General features: G+C 44.1%; 1 protein-coding gene across 1 annotated transcript in view; it reads left to right on the forward strand.

Annotated features, from left to right (window-relative positions):
- Positions 1–12,874: 12,874 nt before the first annotated feature.
- stag1a (STAG1 cohesin complex component a) overlaps positions 12,875–24,286 on the forward strand; it is a 107,850-nt gene continuing 96,438 nt past the window's right edge. Inside the window, exon 1 of the mRNA XM_083633262.1 lies at positions 12,875–12,997. The gene's annotated coding sequence lies outside the window, so the exon portion shown is untranslated. The remainder of the gene's footprint in view (positions 12,998–24,286) is intronic.

A 24,286-nucleotide genomic window follows, 5' to 3' on the forward strand; every position in this document is an offset into this window, starting at 1 on the left:
GCCTACGAGCTCATTGTGGGCAAAAGGAGATAGAAGTTAATTTCCTGGTGTACTGGTTCATAATAGGTCACCCAGAGGCAGCAGGTCACTCCTCAGAGAGATGCTAAGATGTCAATGGGACCTGCAGGTTTCAGGTTACACAAGGAAATTGCTTAGGCATACATTTCTTTCTTTCTTTCTTTCTTTCTTTCTTTCTTTCTTTCTTTCTTTCTTTCTTTCTTTCTTTCTTTCTTTCTTTCTTTCTTTCTTTCTTCCTCTGCCTCATGCATTCCAGTGCTCCAGGCTGTTTGTATGAGGAAGAGGAGGGTTATGCAGTGTTTCCATGGTTACAGAGAATAAGAGAACATCAGAGATAGCTATTTAGGGCACTGTTTAATCCTATATCGACCACTCGCCGGCCAGGTTTTGGAAATGCTTTCATATCCAGACTGTAGTAAGGCCGGGCCTCTGGGGAGGAGGAGTTGGTGGCTTGCTGTGTGATAAGAATATGCCCAAGGGGAGCCGAGCTGGGCTGACAGGTGGAGGGAGGCGGGTGGAGATGATGGAGTATGGGAGCAGTGTAGTGGAGAGAAGGGGGGGAGAGATGGAGAGTGTGGGGAAGAGAGAGGTTTTCCCTCCGGTCAGGATTAAATGAATTATAGAATATGGTCGAGGACAGAGCGCGGCTGAAAGGGAAAACTGGAGATTGAGTGTGCTCATTTGGAATTTTTCTACAAGTTTCTTGTACAACCTACCTGCTTCTTGCACGCACGCACATGCACACACACGTACATACACACACACACACACGCGCGCACGCACACACACGCGCACGCACGCACGCACGCACGCACGCACGCACACGCACACACGCACACACACACACACACACACACACAGGTCAGTATGTGGGCATATCATCTCATGCTTGTTTGACATTGACAGACACTGATATTGTGGTTCTCAATCTGTCTGGCCGATTATTGCTCATAGACGTTAAATTTGCTTAATCGACAGTTCACCAACCTCTGTAACAAATAAACATGAACTATGAGTGCTGATATAGATTGCTCAGGAGTCAATCAATACTCTATCACAGAGGTTCTCAACGTAGGGTCCAGGGACCACCAGGGATCCTTAAGGGGGTTCCAGGGGGTCCCCGGCAAATTGGTTCAACTTCAGCATTATGTCATTTACAGGAAGTTAACACAATTAGAGAATGTCAAATAATGATTATTTTGATCATTTTACTGTTGTTTACTTCCTCCTCCTCCTCCTCCTCCTCTCTCTCTCTCTCTCTCTCTCTCTCTCTCTCTCTGGGGGATTGGAGAGGTGTGTCTTTGGGTGTTGAATGTTTATTAACTATAAACAGGAAGTCATTAGTCAAACCACGGGTCCTTGGCCACCTGAGCGCTTGGTCTCATTACGCGAGGAGCTGATGAGAGCAGGAACAACTGAACCAGGACACATTCATCACTGGGCCTCCATGGCAGAGGGGAGAAGCCAAGGAGTAAAGAAAAGAGAGACAAGAAACCCTGCTGAGATTCAGATGTGGGGACGAGATGAGCATCCACGGATCTGTCACCACCATCTGTGGTTGTGTGTGTGTGTGTGTGTGTGTGTGTGTGTGTGTGTGTGTGTGTGTGTGTGTGTGTGTGATAGAGAGAGGTGGATATGATGGACATGGGCTGCCTGCTGGTTCAGTAGGGAGGTTGTTGATAGACTGTAATGGCCTGTGCCTGCTCATATAGCACTCTCCCTCTCATACATTTTACATGACCCCACTGGTGGAAAGAGGGGGGGGGGTGAGGCGGGGGGTCGGGTGAGAAAAAGAGATGGGGATAGGAAACAGGGACATGGGAAATGAAAGAGAGAGAGAGTAAAACAAGATAAGGAGAGAGAGAGAGAGAGAGAGAGAGAGAGAGAGAAGGGCCCCCCGAGTGAACACACTGCATGCAAGGTCATAGGGAATAAAAAATGGAGCAGTCAGAGCAGCGTGCAGCCTCTCAGCAGCATAGAGATATAACAGAGAGAGTGGTATGCAGCCTCTCAGCAGCATAGAGATATAACAGAGAGAGTGGTATGCAGCCTCTCAGCAGCATAGAGATATAACAGAGAGAGCCGCATGCAGCCTCTCAGCAGCATAGAGATATAACAGAGAGAGCCGCATGCAGCCTCTCAGCAGCATAGAGATATAACAGAGAGAGCGGTATGTAGCCTCTCAGCAGCATAGAGATATAACAGAGAGAGCGGTATGCAGCCTCTCAGCAGCATAGAGATATAACAGAGAGAGCGGTATGTAGCCTCTCAGCAGCATAGAGATATAACAGAGAGAGCGGTATGTAGCCTCTCAGCAGCATAGAGATATAACAGAGAGAGCCGCGTGCAGCCTCTCAGCAGCATAGAGATATAACAGAGAGAGCGGTATGCAGCCTCTCAGCAGCATAGAGATATAACAGAGAGCAGCGTGCAGCCTCTCAGCAGCATAGAGATATAACAGAGAGCAGCGTGCAGCCTCTCAGCAGCATAGAGATATAACAGAGAGAGTGGTATGCAGCCTCTCAGCAGCATAGAGATATAACAGAGAGAGTGGTATGCAGCCTCTCAGCAGCATAGAGATATAACAGAGAGAGCCGCATGCAGCCTCTCAGCAGCATAGAGATATAACAGAGAGAGCCGCATGCAGCCTCTCAGCAGCATAGAGATATAACAGAGAGAGCGGTATGTAGCCTCTCAGCAGCATAGAGATATAACAGAGAGAGCGGTATGCAGCCTCTCAGCAGCATAGAGATATAACAGAGAGAGCGGTATGTAGCCTCTCAGCAGCATAGAGATATAACAGAGAGAGCGGTATGTAGCCTCTCAGCAGCATAGAGATATAACAGAGAGAGCCGCGTGCAGCCTCTCAGCAGCATAGAGATATAACAGAGAGAGCGGTATGCAGCCTCTCAGCAGCATAGAGATATAACAGAGAGCAGCGTGCAGCCTCTCAGCAGCATAGAGATATAACAGAGAGCAGCGTGCAGCCTCTCAGCAGCATAGAGATATAACAGAGAGAGCAAGACAGATCTTTATTGGCCAAATGCTATGTTTCAACCTGGAGTCTGAACTGAGCCCAAACCCCCTGTCAAGCCTCGCAGACAAATTTCCCACAGTGAGGAGTCTGTGTCAGTGCTTGTTGTGGCAGATAACCTGTGCTTACCTTGACAGGGGGTGTGCAGTGCACCACCGCATGCCGAGCCTGACAGCCTCTGTTTCCATGGTTACAGCATGGACAAAAGTTTTTAGATTGTGGAGGACTTCTGTGATTTGCGTGCGTAGCCTGTGAATGTGTCCAGGAGTGTTAGGTCAGTCTACTCTGTGAATGTGTCCAGGAGTGTTAGGTCAGTCTACTCTGTGAATGTGTCCAGGAGTGTTAGGTCAGTCTACTCTGTGAATGTGTCCAGGAGTGTTAGGTCAGTCTACTCTGTGAATGTGTCAGGAGTGTTAGGTCAGTCTACTCTGTGAATGTGTCCAGGAGTGTTAGGTCAGTCTACTCTGTGAATGTGTCCAGGAGTGTTAGGTCAGTCTACTCTGCGTCACAGTTTCTCAAAGCCTGCGTCAAAGCCAAAAGTTGGACAACAGGAACATACACATGCAGACCCACCTAGAAGGCACCAGTGACAGGTCCCTAACAGGCCCCATCCAGATCTGCTTAAACAGCTTAAACAAAGATAACACAGAAACTTAACTTAACTACTAAAACTTAACATAACTTAAACATAACATAACTTAAACCAATTCAACCTCTTCATAAACCAGTGGTTCTCAAAGTGGGGTCTGGGGATCACTTCCAGGGGGTCCCCAGCAAAAAGGGCAATAATTTATTTTCACTAGAATTCCAACCATAAGTAACACAATGACAGAATGTATATGACTATTTTGGTCATGGGTTTCATAAATCTAAAAGTGTGACGGCCTCCCCACTCTCCTGGCCCTGTCTTGCAGGGGCCAGGTGTTGGGGTCGTTAGGCTGATTGGGTGCACCTGGGCCCGGTGCACTCATAGGGCTTTCACACCGGCAGGGCTCCGTGCCGGTTCCGGTTCCCGAACCCAAATTTGAACCGGCCGGCACGTTCAGACCAAAAAAATAATTGGTTCGGAACCTGAAAAGTTGGTTCTCAGCGGAACCAAAAGATAGTTGGTTTTTCCTTGGGAACCGTGACATCATCAGTGGGCGTGTCTTATTCTAGGCTGTGAAAACGAGCAGGAAGGAGAAGAAAGAAGGCAGTGACAACATGGAGAAAAATAATTTGCAGTGGTCTGCTGAGGAAACCAAATGTTTAGTGGCGATTTGGGCATCTACCGAATTTAAAGAAAAGCTAGAAAGCAGTACAAGAAAGAGCAAGTTGTATGCTGAACTTGCGGAAGAGATGGCCAAGGCTGGGTTCACTCGAACGCCAGATCAAATAATGAATAAACTAAAAAAACTGAAGGAGGACTACCGAATAATGTCCTCCCACTTTGGTTCCGCTTAAACTGGTGTGAACGCGGGCTGGTTCGCCAGAAAGCACCAAGGTTCTGAGACTCCTGAACGGAACCAGAACCAGAACCAGAACCGTCTCTGTATGAAAGTGGTATGGGCTCAATAAGACCTTCACACCATCCAGTCTCTCTCCCTCCTCACTGATACACCTTTTGTTCTGTTTGTTTGTTTAATGTAGTTTATGTTGTATAGTAATTTTCCATTCTTTTTTCTTAATAAATTATTGTTTCAACGTTTACTTTGGTGTATGACTCCCCTCATATGTTACAACCCAGCTCAAGGAAGTAACAAGGGTAGTCATACAACATTTCGTTTGACAGTTATTGAGAGTTGATTTGTGTTAAGCTGTGGACCAGTGATGTCATTTGTTCATGAATGACATCACTGGTCCACAACTTAACTCAAATCAACTCTCAATAACTGTCAATCTAAATGAATGACTGCAAAACTGATTACAGTTTTTGGATATACTACTGATTTTGTAATGATACAAAGCTGGTTGAAAATTGACTAGGGTTCCTTTAAGTGCTGTCCCACTGTCAAATTGTTCAGTGCATGAGGGCTCTCCTGCTGACATTTTGAAGCCTTTATGCACACTTTTCGTGCAAATAGGGGACCCTGGCCTGGGACAAAATCTTATCAAATGGGGTCTGTGGTCTAATTTGTATCAGTTTAGGGGTCCTTGACATAAAAAAGTTTGAACACCACTGATATACAGTAGATGATCTTAGTTCCTCTAAGCAATGGCCCCTTACGGTGTAACAAAGTTCATTTCTTATGGCAGCCCGCTGGGATCCGGCTGGGAGCGGCAATTCAAGGTGGCTGCCACTGTAATATGTGTCTACAAATTCTGATGAACACACCATAGAAATAATTATGTTATTATGAGCGTTTGAAAAGTAGGTAGTCTAAGTAAAATCCCTCTTTCAGCTTAACGATTAAGATGGATTAACCTGGGCAAGTGCCTGCAAAGCTGGTTTTAGGTGAGGCTGTTTATTTTGAAATGTTTGCCACTCAAGAAGGAAAAAAATAAAAATAAAAACCCCCACAGCAACACACTGCATAGGACAAATCAGCGTGACGTCACTTGCCACCCAGAAATCCGGAACCCCGCGGCAGTTAATAGTATGAGTTGTGCCAAACAAACGTTAATATCTCAAAAACTATACATCACATCGCTTATATTTTGACATTCTGAGTGAGAGCAGAATTAGCTCAAGAGTTTGATGTATAATATATGCATGTCGTGTTAAAGTTGTGTGAACTGTCGCAGTTTTTTAAATGTAAACAGAGTTAGCCGGCTAAAGTCAGACACTCCCGCCTTGTGCCACTTGGGCTCCATAGGGTTCCATTGCCGTTGCCACCCAGTGACGCGGTTTGTTTACCAAAATGCTGCTCGGCTGATCCCTCGTATAGAAAGCACCACTGTTGTCTGAGCATGGCTGGAGGAAAGCCATCTACAAGACAAGAGGATAATTACAAACAGCCAGACAGCTTATCATAAGGGGTGGAAGGTGTGTGTGTGTGTGTGTGTGTGTGTGTGTGTGTGTGTGTGTGTGTGTGTGTGTGTGTGTGTGTGTGTGTGTGTGTGTGCGTGTGCGTGTGCGTGTGCGTGTGCGTGCGCGTGCGTGCACCTGTAGTGATGGGTTTGAAGGCTGTGTTGCCTAGGAGAGTGTGCAACATTTCTCACGGCGCTGTGCGAGGTTTAATAGGCAAGGTTATATATTTACATTTGCAACTGTATTATTCATCAGTTATAAATGTGCATTCATACATTATACATCATAGCCTATTCATAATGTATCACTTGTGAGGTACAGGGCTGATTGAGAGGGGATGGCAGGCAGCAGAATGTCTCCTTCTTGTTAACTCTGTAATGTAAATACATCACCTTGTGGGTTTTAATGAAGGTAAAAAGGTTCAATTTGAACAGATTTTTAGAGAGAATTTCACTGAAAGTGACCTAGACTAGTGCATCATACAGGTGAGTAGCTAGAGGGTTAAACAACACTTTTGTTTGGGTCAAAATTGAAATGTGTTTGTTATGAAAATCCATATATTGAGACGCTGCACCAAATTCATAATTTCCAGAATGCATCTTCAGCTGCTTGGATCAGGCATGAAGCATTTTCTATGTGTGGGAGCCAACGCCTGCTGTCAGTGACTGCAAATAAAATAGACAGAATTGTGGATTGTGCAATTGTGCAGAACCCAGAGGAAAACCGACTTATAAATTGTTTTCGTTTCAGCACCATCCACCTTCTGAGAGTTTCTTTCATGGGGTTCAGATGAGAGATGCTCTGACAGCAGCCCTGTCCTTATTCCTGCCTTGTAAAATAAAATAAAAACATTTTTCTCTGTCTGGCACTTATGTCTTTCTTTGTTTCCTTTGCTTTTTCGGGACACAGGCATTTTTGTTCCTTGCATTGTGTGGATGCTGCTGGTTTGACGCATGCACTCCTCACCAGTGGCTATGTGTAATGTGGGCAATCTAATTGAGCACATCCCACTGTTGCACTCGTAACTTGATCTGGCGAAGGCTATCAGCTAAACACCAAACGTAAATATAAATGTCAATATTTTCCCAACAGTGGCATCTCCCTTCAGAGAGCGGTTTTGACTGAAGAGTGAGGTGACTATAGGAGTATCTTGGCCCTCTTATGAGCTGGCCCACCTGTCAGCATCAACACCAGCACGCTTCAATCAGTCACCTCATCAGCCTCATCAAGGAACATTGCAGATCTAGCACAGCACCTTCTCACAGATCCCTCTAGAGCTCGTCCTGAGAACAGTGTGTCCATTTTCTCTCTGGAACAGTCTCCATTTAATATTATTCTCCAGTTTAAGGAGACATGAAGCATATGATCAACAATATGAAATATGGAATATGGCAGCCGGGTGGTGACAAGCGAGACTGCCCTTGAATCTGCCCAGAGACCTCTGGCCTCCCTGTGAAGGGAGAAGACTAATGTCTCCTTCGGGGAATCAGCCGAGAGCCTTCAGGCTGCTGCCGGCAGATATGTGAGTGAGTTCACTAGTTTGAATCTTCTGGACCAACTGGGAAAACCTGCTGGTGGAAATGAATCCGTAATGCCTTGGCCTCCATCACTTACTAATGACAAGGCCCTGGGCCTGCTGCTTAACCCCATTGGCTCCAGTTGAGCTGATCAGTGGCCGACAGCAGAACACTGTGGTTATAAGCTGGCCAGCTCCCAGGAGTGAAAGTGTGTAGCTGTGTGAGCTGAAGCTGAGTGTGTGTGTGTGTGTGTGTGTGTGTGTGTGTGTGTGTGTGTGTGTGTGTGTGTGTGTGTGTGTGTGTGTGTGTGTGTGTGCGTGTGTGTGTGTGTGTCCTTTTCTGAGTAAACAAAGATTACCAAATGTGTAAGAATAAAAATCACACCCAAGTGTTGAAGTAAGTGATGCAGGTTTAGGAGCAGTCATCTGAGAAAATATGCAGGCCACGGACACCCCGTTTTACAAACGGACACCCCGTGTTACAAACAGGCACACATACAGAACTGCACCGCTTAAAAAAAAGAGTAGGGAAAAGTGGGGTAACGCTTTAGAATACAGCCCGCAAATAAGCATGTAGTTATGGTATAACTACGGGGTACAAGGAGTGTAGTTATAGTATAACTACGGGGTACAAGGAGTGAATTTAGACTTTAACTAGAGGGTAACAAGATCTGTACTTATAGTATAACTACGGGTACCAGGAGTGTAGTTATAGCATAACTACGGGGTACAAGGAGTGAATTTAAACTTTAACTAGAGGGTAACAAGATATGTAGTTATAGTATAACTACGGGGTACAAGGAGTGTAGTTATAGTATAACTACGGGGTTTAAGGAGTGTAGTTATAGTATAACTACGGGTTTAAGGAGTGTAGTTATAGTATAACTACAGGGTTTAAGAAGTGTAGTTATAGTATAACTATGGGGTTTAAGGAGTGTAGTTATAGTATAACTATGGGGTTTAAGGAGTGTAGTTATAGTATAACTACGGGGTACAAGGAGTGTAGTTATAGTATAACTACGGGGTACAAGGAGTGTAGTTATAGTATAACTACGGGGTACAAGGAGTGAATTTAGACTGTAACTAGAGGGTAACAAGATCTGTACTTATAGTATAACTACGGGGTACCACACTGTAGTATAACTACACTCCTTGTACCCCGTAGTTATACTATAACTACACTCCTTGTACCCCGTAGTTATACTATAACTACACTCCTTAAACCCCGTAGTTATACTATAACTACACTCCTTGTACCCCGTAGTTATACTATAACTACAGTCCTTAAACCCCGTAGTTATACTATACCTACACTCCTTAAACCCCATAGTTATACTATAACTACACTCCTTGTACCCCGTAGATATACTATAACTCCACTCCTTGTACCCCGTAGTTATAATATAACTACACTCCTTAAACCCTGTAGTTATACTATAACTACACTCCTTAAACCCTGTAGTTATACTATAACTACACTCCTTGTACCCCGTAGTTATACTATAACTACACTCCTTGTACCCCGTAGTTATACTATAACTACACTCCTTAAACCCCGTAGTTATACTATAACTACACTCCTTAAACCCCGTAGTTATACTATAACTACACTCCTTAAACCCCGTAGTTATACTATAACTACACTCCTATAAGTACATATCTTGTTCCCCTGTAGTTACAGTCTAAATTCACTCCTTGTACCCCGTAGTTACACTATAAGTACAGTGTGGTACCCCGTAATTAGCCTATAAGTACAGAATTGGTCCCCTGCTTTAGAATACAGCCCGCGACCCCGTAGTTACCCTGTAAGTACAGTGTGGTACCCCGTAGTTATACTATAAGTACAGATCTTGTTGCCCTCTAGTTAAAGTTTAAATTCACTCCTTGTACCCCGTAGTTATACTATAACTACACTCCTTGTACCCCGTAGTTATACTATAACTACATGCTTATTTGCGGGGCTGTATTCTAAAGCGTTACCAAAAGTGGATTACAAAAGAAATATGAAAAATGTAAAGTGTTTAAATTTGGGCAAAACAACTAATTGTTGATATTCACATAGGCTAGAGTGTAAGAGGGTAAGATAACAGTTACTATGGTACATGTGGAATGGCTCATTAGACTGATCGTTAAGGATATTTTAACGGCGGCACAGCGGCCTCGCCTCGCCTGCCCTATTGGTGTGTGTGTGTGTTGCTCACTAAATGTTATTGCATCAGTGATGTCACAATGCCTCCTTGTGTGTGTATGTATTGCTCACTATGTTATTGCATCAGTGATGTCACAATGCCTCCTTGTGTGTGTGTGTGTGTGTGTGTGTGTGTGTGTGTGTGTGTGTGTGTGCCCCCACTGCCCCCACTGCATTATGATATCACTGATGACATCATCAGTGTGTGTGTGTGTGTGTGTGTGTGTGTGTGTGTGTGTGTGTGTGCCCCCCTATGGCATCACTGATCAGTCTTGTCACAATGCCTCCTTGTGTGTGTGACATCACTGATCAGTCTTGTCACAATGCCTCTGTGTGTGTGTGTGTGTGTGTGTGTGTGTGTGTGTGTGTGTGTGTGTGTGTGTGTGTGTGTGTGTGTGTGTGTGTGGGGGTGTGTGTGTGAGTGCACACGTGCGTGTGTGTGCGCGCCCTTATGACATCACTTTTGACATCATCACTGATGACATCATCACTGATAACATCACTGATAACATCACTGATAACATCACATCATTAGCTAATTAATAAAACGGCATAGCTGTGGCCGAACACAGAACTTGAACAACGTCCACATACTCAATTATATTATAGATGTTTGAGAATGCCTGTGTGCCTGTGTGTGTGTGTGCATGCATGCGCGCACATGTGTGTGTGTGTGTGTGTGTGTGTGTGTGTGTGCGTGTGTGTGTGCGTGCGTGCACATGTGTGTGCGTGTGTGTGTGTGTGTGTGTGTGTGTGTGTGTGTGTGTGTGTGTGTGTGTGTGTGTGTGTGTGTGCGAGTGCGTGCGTGCGTGCGTGCGCGTGTGCATGGGTTGTGTGCTTTTGAAATGACCCCGAGGCGATCTGGCTGTAGCTTTTATGGGCAAGAGAAAATGTACTCTAAGGATTTTGTTTACCATCTGAAAACATAAGTTCCGCCTGTGTTGTTCCTGGTGCTCGTCTACAAACTGTATGATAGTGCTGTCATTGTTAGGTGAACAGAAAAAACACAAAGTGAAATTGCTTGATTAACCAATGCTGTGTGGAAGGCCACATAGTATATTTTTAGAGACAAGCCGAGGGCCATTTAAAATCGGTCCACGGGCTGCAATTGGCCCCCGGGCTGGACTTTGGACGTGCCTGTCTTACATGAAACTGTGTGTGTGTGTGTGTGTGTGTGTGTGTGTGTGTGTGTGTGTGTGTGTGTGTGTGTGTGTGTGTGTGTGTGTGTGTGTGTGTGTGTGGTGTGTCAAATGAAGATTTTTTTGTGAGTAGTTTTTCTTATTTAGCCATAAAAAGCCATCTGGGCAGATAACACCTGTGACGTCACTCGGGCTACTGTACTTACTGTACAAACTTGAGGATACAACTGTTTGTGGCCAACATAACCCAGAATCAGCATTGCCAGACGTACGATAATTATTGTATTTGTACGATAATTTTACCCCCAAAACGATGATTTTGAGCCTCTGGTACGATAATTGAACATTTACCATCTGGCAACACTGGCAAGAGTGCTGTTGCTACGGACAACAACAATGTGTCCATTTGATGAAACACCACCCGGTGTGTGTGTGTGTGTGTTTGTTTGTTTGTGTGTGTGTGTGTGTGTGTGTGTGTGTGTGTGTTTGTTTTGTGTTGTGTAATTGTGTGTGTGTGTGTATGTGTGTGTGTGTGTGTGTGTGTGTGTGTGTGTGTGTGTGTGTGTGTGTGTGTGTGTGTGTGTGTGTGTGTGTGTGTGTATGTGTGTGTGTGTGTGTGTGTGTGTGTGTGCGCGTGTGTAATTCCATTCTTGAATGCAGGGGAGAGGGGACAAAAGGATATTTATGCCTCCTTTTTTCACTCTCCCTATCTCTCTCACACGCACGCATGCACGCTTGTGTTTGATATCTACAGTACGTAGTGACAATGCCCTCAAGTGGGACTAATGTGTATGTATCTCTTTCTCTCTCTCTCTCCTCCATCTCTCTCTCTCTCTCTCTCCCTGGCAGTACCAGGCCACAGTGAACAGGGGTGAGTAATGTGAGTACATCCAGGCTGTGTAATTGGGTTTATGCATGTCCAATTCCAGCCCACGGATCTCATCAAGACAAATGGCAGAGAAGTTTCACCATCTGCCCTCGCTCTCTCTCTCTCCCTCCCTCCATCCCCTCTTTTGCCTCCCTCTCTCTCTCTGTTTACCAGGTTAGTCTAATATTGGCCTTTTCAGTTTCACACTACACTTAGCCGGTTAAGTGAGTCTCTTAACCTGGGGCTAAGGGAGCTTAGCATAGCACTAAGCCCCAGGCTAAGAAAGCTTTCACACTTGAACAATCCTGGAACATAAAGTGTGCTAACCCCGACTTCAGCCCAGGGCCAGCTCGAAGTCGGGGGTTAAGCCTGACTTTTCATCTAAACACAGGGCTCAAAGTTGCCAGTGTGAAACGGAGCCAGAGACGGGGCCTTTAGCTGTATCTGGAAGCACGTGGTTCCAACGGTCCTGGACTCTACTAACCCTGGGCTAGTAGAACCATGCTTTGTTCTCTCTTATATTGCTTAACCATCATTTTGGAATTATTAATTAAAAACAAACAAACAAACAAACAAACAAACAAACAAACAAACAAACAAACAAACAAACACTAATGTCCCTATAGAGACTTGTGTTTGTGGTACTCAATAGTGAGTTTGCAGTGACCTATGTCATGCATAACCCATCTCCTATATTAATAATAATTATGCATTTTGTGATACATTTAGTTGTAGTATCCATCAAAAGTTATTAACAGTGTTTAACAACTCTTTTTTTAATTATGATTAGACTGTGAATTGTAGCAACACACTGAAATCAAATTATTAATCATCTTAATGTGATTTTGTTTACATTTTGTATGCTTTGGCAATATTGTTTTTGATTCTGATAAACAGTCGTGTCAAGTAAATTAATTTATAGAGGAGGGAGGGGGCTTTCCCCCCTTCTATGCGCGTCCCCGCGAGTGCTCTGTGGCGGGGTCCTGCGGTCCCTCCCCTCCTCTGCTCGCCCCCTAGGCGCGTGTCCGCCGCTCTGCTCTAGGCGCGCCGCGCCGCGGTGTGTCCGCCAGGGGGCAGCTGTGTCTCGGTCTGAGGCTGCGCCGCTTCCGCTGCATCACGGAGAGGAAAATACCACCAGATGGCGGTTTAGGATTGCTGCTCTTCTCTCAAGGCGCGGTTCCGCTCGCACGGCCAATTTTCAATATTAAAATACGCACAATATTAAAACGAAAATCGATTTATTATTTCGGAAGGTGATAATCGATTCGGCGATGGTCGTGAAAGGTGAGTGTGTGGTGTTTTGGTGGTGTTTTGTGTGGTGGGAAGGGAGAAGGAGCACAGATTAAAGATGGTGGACACAGACAGGGATAGACTGGTTGGTTGGGGGATGGGCGCTAGCGGCTAACGGGGCTGAATGTGTTTTCTCTCTCTTCCTCAGTTGCATTATAGCTGAGCCGTTAGCTTGCGAGCTAGCTCCAACATTTCGGCGAGATAACTTGCAAGAAGGGCAAGCGGCTGCTGCAGCGCTGCGCTCTGTGTCACAGATCTGCATCAGGCGCGGGAGTCTGGCTTGTCAACAAATAGAGAGCCATGCGCTGTGACGTGTTTTCTTGCTCTTTGCAAGGCAGTGGAGTGCAGGATTCACATCATCACCTTCTCTCGTTTGCACACTGGCTGTACAGTATTGCCCTCCTGCCGTGTGGTGCTTTCTTTGCTTATTGTCATCTACGCCAATGCCACTTGCCACGTTGTTGATGACTTTACTGCTGGTAATCTATGGCAGTTTTGCTAATTGCATATTCAGATATACCCAGTGTGTTGTGTGAATGTGTTCCTCTTGGCTGCTACTTTTTTGTATCAACATCCAAGCCCTTTATTGTTTTTTCAAGTTTTCAGAATAGTGGTCACTTTTTACACCAATAATAATAATAATAATAAACATGTTGCTTCTTTCATGAATGACAACATGACTCGAGGGCGCTTTTCTTTTTAGCTGATGAACTTGTGCATGTGTAACAACATTATATGGCGCTTGTCTTCCCCTTCCCGCCCCCTTCTGTGCGGGAAGCAGGCAACATTGAGCGGGGAAACGTGAGTCACGTCGGGGGGATGGGCTCCACAAGCCAACATGGTTTACTGAACAGCCCTACAGGTTTAAACAGGATCCCGGCCAGGGCCAGCCCCCCTCTCCCACACTGACTGAGGCACAGTATGCAGGGTAGCTGGGGGTTGTTGATAGTAGGTCAGGGTGTCTCCTGGCAGTGTGCATGAATCTCAGATGGTTGCATAACTGCTTTGTTTACAATCAGAGCCATGTGATTTTTTTTCACCCAGGCTGCCTTTTGGATTACTGTCGACTAGAACCTGCTTGCCTGCCAAGTTGTCACGTATCACTTAATGCCACCAGCCCAGACATTACATTTCAGCCTACTTAAGAACATGGTAAATGGTAAAAGAACATGTTAGGAGACGGAGTAAGATACTCTTATTCCAAATGAATTGACCTCATGTAAACCCTTCATTTGGCCAAGACAAACCTAACTGGCTCCAGTCCAGTTGTAAACTGCAAATGATTTTCCTGCTAGCGTTAAACAGACAGTTGCGTCCAGCAGACCGATAAGTACAGGTTATTAGTAATTAGTAAGGGTCTGGAGAGTACAGTATTACTGAATCTTAACTGAAAATATCTTCAGTGTTCTCCTTTTACTGCTAGATGTTTGTCGGGATCGTCCATCTGCCTTGCGATGAGATACGTCAATTAGGGCTGCAAGATATTGACAGTGTCATTTGAGAGGACTCCCCCACCCCCATGAACTTTGACCCTCCCCCACACATTGTGAAGAGGCACAACAGCCTCTGCTTTGGATGGCACAGCACATGCAGAGAAGTTGTGTTGCAGTCAGAGTTCCTTTACTTTTTCAACAAAGGGAACCAAGTAGGCTAAGTTTGCTCTCGCTCTTAGTACATATGGTATTGAAAGAAAGAGGCACACCAAAATCATAAGTTAAAATCATTGACTGTAGTCTACCATTGTTTTTTTGGACTCCCATGTTGAACCACATCCATGGTCGAAGTGGCCTGTCGCCATCTTGGCGTCCTCGCGCAGCTCACACGAGACGGCATGAGACACGGGCTTTCCCAGAGCTGCAGCTCCGCCTGCTATTGGTCCGTGATCAGCAAGCTGCTGAACAGGCACTACTGGACAGGCGACCTGTCAATCACCCCCGAAACATAGTCATTTCTATTGTCTATTTGACTCTAAACGGGTGGGTTATATACAAATGTGGCCCCGCTCAGTTGTTATGACCTATACAGGCCAAAAACATGTTTCGGTCCATTCTGTAAACATGCTTAATCACTGTTACAAAGTGGGGCATTTTAACATGGGGGTGAATGGGAATGACTCCCTTCCGGGTCCAGCCTCAAGTGGCCGTTCAAGGAACTACAGCTTTCAGGATCACTTCTGCAGCTTCCTCTGTAGAACCCAGAGCTAGCCCACTGGTTCAAATACACACATAAATAGAGGAATGTAGCGTAGTTTGGTCTGAAGCGGCGAAGCACAACAGAAACTGCCTTAAAAACCATCCTGTGTGTTTTGGCCGGTACTGTGAGGAAATCCTCCATGCACAAAATATTGTTAAACAGTCTTATCTGTGAAGGAGAATTCTAGTTTTCATTTCTGTTTATGTAATAGAGCTCAGTCACTCACGTGACACATCAGTTCCAGAAGAGTATTTCCCCACTCATATTCTGCAATGAGATTTTGATTATATAGCCATAATGTTGTAACCACCCAAAGTAGACTTACCACGGGTCTTCCAGTGGTGAAACGATGGTATATGTTCCTGTAGAAGCCACAAATCTGTAAGATTTAAAAAAAAATTATTCAATTTCATGGAGAAGTACTACACTACCCACACTTCGACAAAACGTCTTTGATTGGTGAAACTCGCTGTATGGGCATCTGTGATTGGTGGAGCATGCTGGGCCCTGCACTCATATCACTGCATTAGTGAAATATCTCTGGCTAGGCTACCACGAACATGAGTAAAGGGCTAAAACAGCCAGAGTGACTGAAACTATATGATGTATATGATGACCATTACGAGTCACACTGCTTTCAACGTTATATATTGGGTTGAAATCCACTAGCTGGTTCATTCACTAATATACCTGTACACACGAAATGCATCTCTCTATGATAACGTTAGCCATTGAACTAATTAATGGCGGGCGCTCAGACCCTGGTCCCACCGCCGCTCAGAATGCTCTCCCATTGGCTGAAACGCTCTGTCGCTTAATCATCCACTAATCTCAGTGGCGGAGGGTGCGCCCGCCTGTCTGTGTGTGAGAGAGAGAGGGAGACAGGGGCAGACAGGGTGCTGTGACAGCCTGTTGCTGTCCATCTGCGGTAGTGTTGTCACGGTACCAATAATTCAGTAGTCGGTACCGGTACTAGTGAATTTCCACGGTACTCGGTACCAATTTCGGTACCACGGTAAAAAAAACAGACTGATATTTCTTGAACATATTCTCCTTTATTAAAGTATGCAACCATTTCCAATGAACAAATGGCATGTAGGCTTCAACTTTAAAACAAAACAATGTGCTTCTGCTTACTTCTTACATTCAACTATGTATGGCAGTGAGTACAGACAGTGCAACACATGAAGCCCTCAAGTATTTAATTGTATTATTATATTAAATATTATAATTTAATTTATTTCACAGAATTGCTGGAATCCTTTTTTTTCTTAACGGTGTATATTGGTATTTGATCGATGCATAGGAATTCTGCCAATGCCCTATCACACTTTCTTGCTTCATGTGAGTTCTTGTCATATTTCCTCTGCTTTTCAAAAACATCAGGAATTGTCTGCTGGGTGGTCTTTTGGGCTCCGCGACTTGTGCCTTCATCTTCATCTCTCGCATACTGTTAAATGGAAAGTAACGTCAGTGAGATTTACTAAAATAAAGAGATGATAAAGACAACTGCACATACACACATGTAGAGTGCAAGCAATTTTATGTAGCTAGTTTTAATTCACGGACATGTTTCACCCGAAAGAAGCTTGTATTTATTTTGATGCCATGTTGAACTATGGCTAAGTTCGGCTATTAGCCGTGTCCCATAATGTTTCCATTACAAACATTGCATTGCACACGTGTTACACTATGCTAGCTAACGCTGTACCAGGTATTAGCCGGGTCCCATAATGATTCCATTACAAAACACGTTACGTTAACGTTAGCGCAAACGTTTTTTGGTTACACAATGCATTGCCAGCTATCTCAAAAACGAATGTGACAGGATAAGGTCTGTTTGATATGTTGTTAAACGTGTTATTTTACACCGTTTGAAAGAAGTAACCCACCTTGAATCATTTGAACAGGTCTGGGTGCCTGTCTTTCAGCTGCTTGGCGAGATTGGATGTGTTATCCTGTTTGGTTTGGAACTCCCTTTCACACTTTTTGCAGATGGGACTTTGGGGACTGATATTTCCAAATGCGACTCTTTGCATTCTTCTTCTCAACAAGTTGAGTTGTTGGAATAGGACAGGAGCAGCCGCTCCTGCTGTAGCTGTAGCCATTATCTTCGCTGCCTGTGCGTGCCCTCCAGTGTTGCTCCTGGCCAATCCAGGCGCCACAGGGCGTGGTTATTGCTTATCCTATGTGGGGTTAGAAATCACGCGTATGCGCAGTATATGTATGTATGTTGATCAGGCAGACAGGCTAACGTTAGCTGGCGGCTGGGTCCATGAAGCCAAGCCATGGTGGCAAACTAAATAGTAAATTCGGTACCCTCGGTACCATGAAAAACAGGTCCCGTTCAGTACCGTAGCAATGTAGTACCGTCCAAGTACCGAAGTACCGAGTACCGTGACAACACTAATCTGCGGTGGTGCTGAACCGAGGGCTGTGCCTCGGTGCTGAAACATCTGAAGAGGCCTGGCTGGCAACCTGTGTTTTTCTTTTTCTTCTTCAGCACAAGCTTGTCTGTAAAGTGGCTTCACTGTAGGCTTTCTTGGACATAATATTACTTTGCTCAATGAGTGACAAATTGTGTTTTCGGATATAGGGGCTATCAGCTATTTTACAGTTGTGACTTAAAATGACTATTTAATAAAGTCAGTGGTGTGAGTGTGAGAGGAATTCAATCAATAGACAATAACATTGGTGTGTTTAAAATGAGATATTCCACTAAATATGGTTAAACAGATTCAAACATGCAAAAAAGGCAAATCTTTCTTCGGCGGCGTGGGCCCCCCTAAAGGCTTCGCCCCCTCTTGTCTGATGGGGTCGCTCCGCCCCTGACTAATCTGATTGGCCATACGGTTATGTAACGTTAGCACACGTGGCATGGTTAATTAGTTGGCAGAAAGGACAGCTAGACAGCTTTTGCGATTTATTCCAGTAACATCTTATAATGGCTCATTTCCACCACATTTTACAGCCCTGCACAGCTCGTCACCACTCGGCTCTACTTGTTTCAACCCGATGGACGTTTTGCTTCTGCCCCCGCCCACACCTGGTCGTCATAGCGACCGCATATCTGCCCTCCGCGACGCCCATATTCCGAAGTAGGCTATAACATATGTGACCTGCTCTGACCAAATCAGTCGCTTGTCGCGCTGGCTGTTTGTCTAGAAAACGCGATTTTATCAGATAATATTTATTTCTGCTGTTTTGGGGTTTCATCAGATTATAGTAAAATAAAGCCTTGGCTTTCATTCTGTGTAAAGATTATTGTGAAATTCGACCGCTAAATATACTTTTGAAGCTCTTGAAGTTAGAGTGACAAAAGTGAAACTGCGCTGAGAGCCTGTTGCTCTGCGTTCTCACTCTGCTCCCTGCTGCACGTGCAGCGCTCCTCTGCTCCTCACGTTGCCAGTTAAACGGGTTTGGAAGTACTTGCAAATGGTAGGCTATATTATAGACTACTCTACGATTTAAAACGCTGTTTCTAAAGTTTGTCAGGGTTGTATTGTGGAGTTGTGTTATTGGTTTGTTATTTTAGACTAGTTTAGGCTGTTTATGTAACATTTTAACCTCTTAAAAATCTGCCTCTTCGGGGGTTATCAATAACGAACATGGCAACCCGTCTCTGCCGTCTCTCTCTCTCCCCCTCTCTCTCTCTCTCTCTCTCTCTCCCTCTCTCGTTGCAGCTGCGCAATTTCTGCATCCAGTGACAGTCTGTCTGTCTGTCTGCCTGTCTGTCTGTCTGTCAGATTGATAGACTAATAGCCTACTAGTCAGTAATCTGCATGATAATGTTGCTTGATTTTTAAATTCAATTCACAGATGGCAGACTGAGCTAATTTAGAATTAGGCTATTTGAATCATAGCCTAGGTTACTTTCAGTCTGTCTCTCTGTCTACTCCAGAGCAGAAACGGGTCTGCTATAGATTCTTTGTTGCTGTTATTTGTAATAATTATTACAACAATTACAATTATTACTACATTAATGTACAATTATTAGCCTGCATTAATGTAACCCTAATTAAAAGAAATAATGTGGGTGGGGCGTCAGATGATCTTGGGTGTTACAGAACAGTTGGTATTGATGATAATAATAATAATAATAATAATAATAATAATAATAATTGATAGGACTTATATACCGCTTTTCTACGTAGCCTACTCAAATATGCTTATACATGAATATTTCCCAGGGGTTAAAGGCTGCATTACAGTAAAGTGATGCCATTTTCTGAATTTACCAGACTGTTCTAGCTGGTCTATTAGTTGCCTTTACATAGGCTACTTTGTCATGATATCCACTGAGGTGTACTGAGATGTCATGTGTACCTGTTCAACCAACAAAAGTATCTATCTATCTGTATATTCGAATAGAAGACCAGGGGCCAAATGTATAGTGTTAATTTGGGCGTAGAGCTTTTTGGGCTTAGACAGATTTCTACACACACAGTACATGCACAGAGTTTTATACATTTGGCCCCAGAAGTGGTCGTGGTTGATAGGGAAAGTCCCATCAAATCTGTAAAAAAAAATTCTAATCTAATATTAGAAAATACATTTGCCAGATTTGATATGATGGCTCATTTGAAATGCTGTAAATGAAATAAATGAATGAAATAGATAAACTTAATTTGAGATCTTAAATTCAGAAAGTCCAGTTTCAAGGATTTTCTAAGTGGTTTCCAGGACCTTATAATGACCTACCCCAGATCATAACACACCACCATGCACATTTACAGCCCACTCCAACCGGAGGTGGTTTCCAGACTTTACAAGTAGTTTCCAGGACATTCCAGGTGGTTTCCAGGACTTTCAAGGTGGGTTCCATGACCTTCTCATGACCTTACCCGCATCATAACACACTGCCATACAAATTTACAGCCAAATTTAACTTGGGGAAGTGCTTTCCAGGACTTTCCAGGTAGTTTCCAGGACTTTCCAGGTGGTTTCCAGGACTTTCAAGGTGGTTTCCATAACCTGCCCATGACCTTCCACAGATCATGACACACTGCCATACAAATTTACAGCCAAATCCATGCAGACAACTTCAAGAAAAGATGTTTATGTCTCAGAATTAACGTCAAACTTTGAGGCCATTTTTCTCAAAAACATAGTTTGGAAACAGTCGCGACATAAAGGGGTGTATCTCCATCAATTGTTGGACTACAAAGATAATTTTGATATCCCCAGAAAGCTGAGATTCTCCTCTTTCCAACAGTCTATGCAACTCAAAATGTGTTTTAGGGTCAATGTGACTGATTTTGTCAGAGCAGGTCACATATAACGTTACAATTAAATCCATACACAGAACTTTTAAACTGTTTATGAAATACTGGGGCCTCTAAATGACCTACAGTGTACATGGGCAAATGTGACAATCGGCCAGGAGAATGGATATCACTTTGTTGTTAGTCAAACTCACATGCATGCGCTGCGTGAGGGACGGGCGTGAGGGACGGGGGTTGCCCTACATACCCCGGCGGCCTCTCACCAGGCAAGACCGCGGCTTCACCAAAGCCCCGCCTGCGGCCTAGCGGAGCCGACGCTGCACACAGCTACAAAGGGCTTCCTGAGGAGCGGATTTTTTTTTCTCTCAAAACAATTGAAAACCACCGTCATGTTAAGCTGAGTAAGGAGATCACTTTTATTTCACCAGAGCCGAAGGCAGCAACACAAAAGACTGATGGAAATAACAGAAGAGAAGGTAATCCCCACTAAACTGGTATCCAGCATTGACAGTAGATAGAGTAGACACGATTCTGCCTGACCAATCAGTCGTCTGCAGTGTTTTCACGTCACCGTATGGTACCGGGTCCACAGCGCTAGAACCTCAACAAAGCAGGGACCAAAACTAGCACGACTCAACCCCCGACTCAACCCGGGCTGGCCAGGTTTTTGATCGGTGGAATGAGACAAAAAAGCGAGACGAGCTGGGCGGGGCCGCGCTGATACCAGCGGTGGAAATGGGCCATTAGTCTGTCTAACATTACCGGAGTTGGAGTGTATCTCTGTGCTCGTCCAGTCTCACTGACGACTGTAGTCTCAACTCATAAGGTGCGTACTGCGTAGTTAGTCTCAACTCATAAGGTGCGTACTGTGTAGTTAGTCTCAACTCATAAGGTGCATACTGTGTAGTTAGTCTCAACTCATAAGGTGCATACTGTGTAGTTAGTCTCAACTCATAAGGTGCATACTGTGTAGTTAGTCTCAACTCATAAGGTGCATACTGTGTAGTTAGTCTCAACTCATAAGGTGCATACTGTGTAGTTAGTCTCAACTCATAAGGTGCATACTGTGTAGTTAGTCTCAACTCATAAGGTGCGTACTGCGTAGTTAGTCTCAACTCATAAGGTGCGTACTGTGTAGTTAGTCTCAACTCATAAGGTGCGTACTGTGTAGTTAGTCTCAACTCATAAGGTGCGTACTGCGTAGTTAGTCTCAACTCATAAGGTGCGTACTGCGTAGTTAGTCTCAACTCATAAGGTGCGTACTGCGTAGTTAGTCTCAACTCATAAGGTGCGTACTGCGTAGTTAGTCTCAACTCATAAGGTGCGTACTGCGTAGTTAGTCTCAACTCATAAGGTGCGTACTGCGTAGTTAGTCTCAACTCATAAGGTGCGTACTGCGTAGTTAGTCTCAACTCATAAGGTGCGTACTGCGTAGTTAGTCTCAACTCATAAGGTGCGTACTGCGTAGTTAGTCTCAACTCATAAGGTGCGTACTGCGTAGTTAGTCTCAACTCATAAGGTGCGTACTGCGTAGTTAGTCTCAACTCATAAGGTGCGTACTGCGTAGTTAGTCTCAACTCATAAGGTGCGTACTGCGTAGTTAGTCTCAACTCATAAGGTGCGTACTGCGTAGTTAGTCTCAACTCATAAGGTGCGTACTGCGTAGTTAGTCTCAACTCATAAGGTGCGTACTGCGTAGTTAGTCTCAACTCATAAGGTGCGTACTGCGTAGTTAGTCTCAACTCATAAGGTGCGTACTGCGTAGTTAGTCTCAACTCATAAGGTGCGTACTGCGTAGTTAGCCGCTCGTTAACAGCTGATGGTGGCTGCGTACTGAACCGTGTCCATCGTTTGCGCTGATAGCTGAGCCATTTAATTGTTAATTCCATCACTCTGCTGGTTGCTCTCCTTTCAGCCTAGATAGCCTGCTAACTATGCCTAGACTGTCTCTAGCCTGGATCACTTCCTGTGTGCTTCTAGAAAAGGTTGCTTCCGCACCACGTTACTTCGTTCCGGATCGCTTTTCTTGTTATGAAATTGAATCTCTCCTATGAAATTATTAACACCAGCCAGTTCGACCAACGTGAATCTCGTCGACCAAGAGCACGTTTTTTTTTTTTTTTTTTTTTTTTTTTTACAGTGCACCTGAACGCAACATGCAAGATATCCGCTGAATAAGTGTCCAATAAATGTTCATGTCATTCTGGCCAATACTTCTGTTATAGCATTTCAGTCTGGAATATGGAATATCTTTCAATAATCTATGATTTAGCTGCTAAATTGTCAAATACCGCCAATGCCTGCTCGCTACCCAGGCACTTATGTATGTACTTAACCCAACTAACTTAACCTAACTAACTATCCGGTGTGCACAACACTGTCAGCCTAAACTCCGGCTGACACCCCAAAAACCTACAATCCGCTACAGAAAAATGTATATTGTTTGTTTATTAACTGGCCCCTCGCCTTCTATCATTACATGAAAGTGGCAAAGCAAGTTGAGTATCGCTGACCTATAGGCAGGGCTCGACGTTAACTTTTAAAAGTGGTTGCCGGAGGGGCAACCTGGCAAGAGCTTTTGGTTGCCCGAATAAAAATATGGTTGCCCAAATAAAAATATGGTTGCCATTTTTAGTCGCCTTATATTTTGAGTAATTAAGATACTATGCAGTCATAAGCCGGCTTAATAATGACGATGTGACAGAAAAGTAAGTATAATAGTCTATAGTATATAGTATAATAGGCCTATTCAGTGCGCGCAGCGGGTGTAGTAGTAGTAATAATGATAATAATAATAATAATAATAATAATAATAATAATGCATTTGTGTAATTTCATTCACAAATTCAAGGTTTAGTAACACCCTTAACAGTCACTGTGGGATTGAAGGACACCTTTTGAAATGTGTCTCTCTGGTGTTAGAAGACCACCTTATTAACTGAATGTTTCTGTATTAGAAGAATAACTAACTGAATGTTTCTGTGTTAGAAGAATAACGCCATATTAACTGAATGTCTCTCTGTTAGAACAACACCATAATGTAGGCCAGTGGTTCCCAAATGGTGTGCCTACTAGGCACACTGGTGGCTTAGGACAAGTCCAGGTGTGCCTTGGGATTTTGCATTATTGCAATTGCAAATTGTAAAACTAAACAAAAAGTGCTGATTTGATGTAGTAATTTTGCAAAGTTTCAAATGAATTCCTAGAGTAATATATTTTGTCAAATTTTATTTGACATTAGTAAATAAAAAACATTGTGATAAGAGTAATAGAGGCTATTTTGCAAAGATAGACTTAGGTGTGCCTTGAGATTCTGTAGTGCCATTTGGTGTGCCTTGGACACGAAAAGTTTGGAAACCACTGATGTAGGCTATCTCTATGTATCTCTTAATACAATATTTCTCTTTACACTCTTTACAAATTATATACCCATGTACATTGCACTCTTCACTACATCCTGTGATATCAGTCATTGTTTGAGACAGGTTATTTATTTTGTTGTGAAACATTAGTCACTCAAAGGCCACACGCGCGTGGTTTACCGACGGCTCCTGAAGGCGTCATGTGCAGGACTGGAGAGGATGCAGCTGCAAGTGTTTGTCTGCTCTCAACTCTGTGAATCTCGCTTTAATCTTCATAACAGCGGCTCATTACCCGCTGTACACAACATGCACTAGTTCTGCAGAAGCACTCGCGAGTCTCTCCTCCTTTTACAGACTCACTAATCTCACCGCTGTTTACATGCTTTTCAGACTAGAACTAGCTAACACGCTAGTTATACTTAGCTTAGCTGTTAGCTATAGCTCTCTCCCTCTCGGTAAGATGTTCATGTTCGTTACGCCCCTAACATTCATGTATATTTGCT

Source organism: Poromitra crassiceps (assembly GCF_964638095.1).
Source record: "Poromitra crassiceps genome assembly, chromosome: 3".
NCBI classification, from domain to species: domain Eukaryota; kingdom Metazoa; phylum Chordata; class Actinopteri; order Beryciformes; family Melamphaidae; genus Poromitra; species Poromitra crassiceps.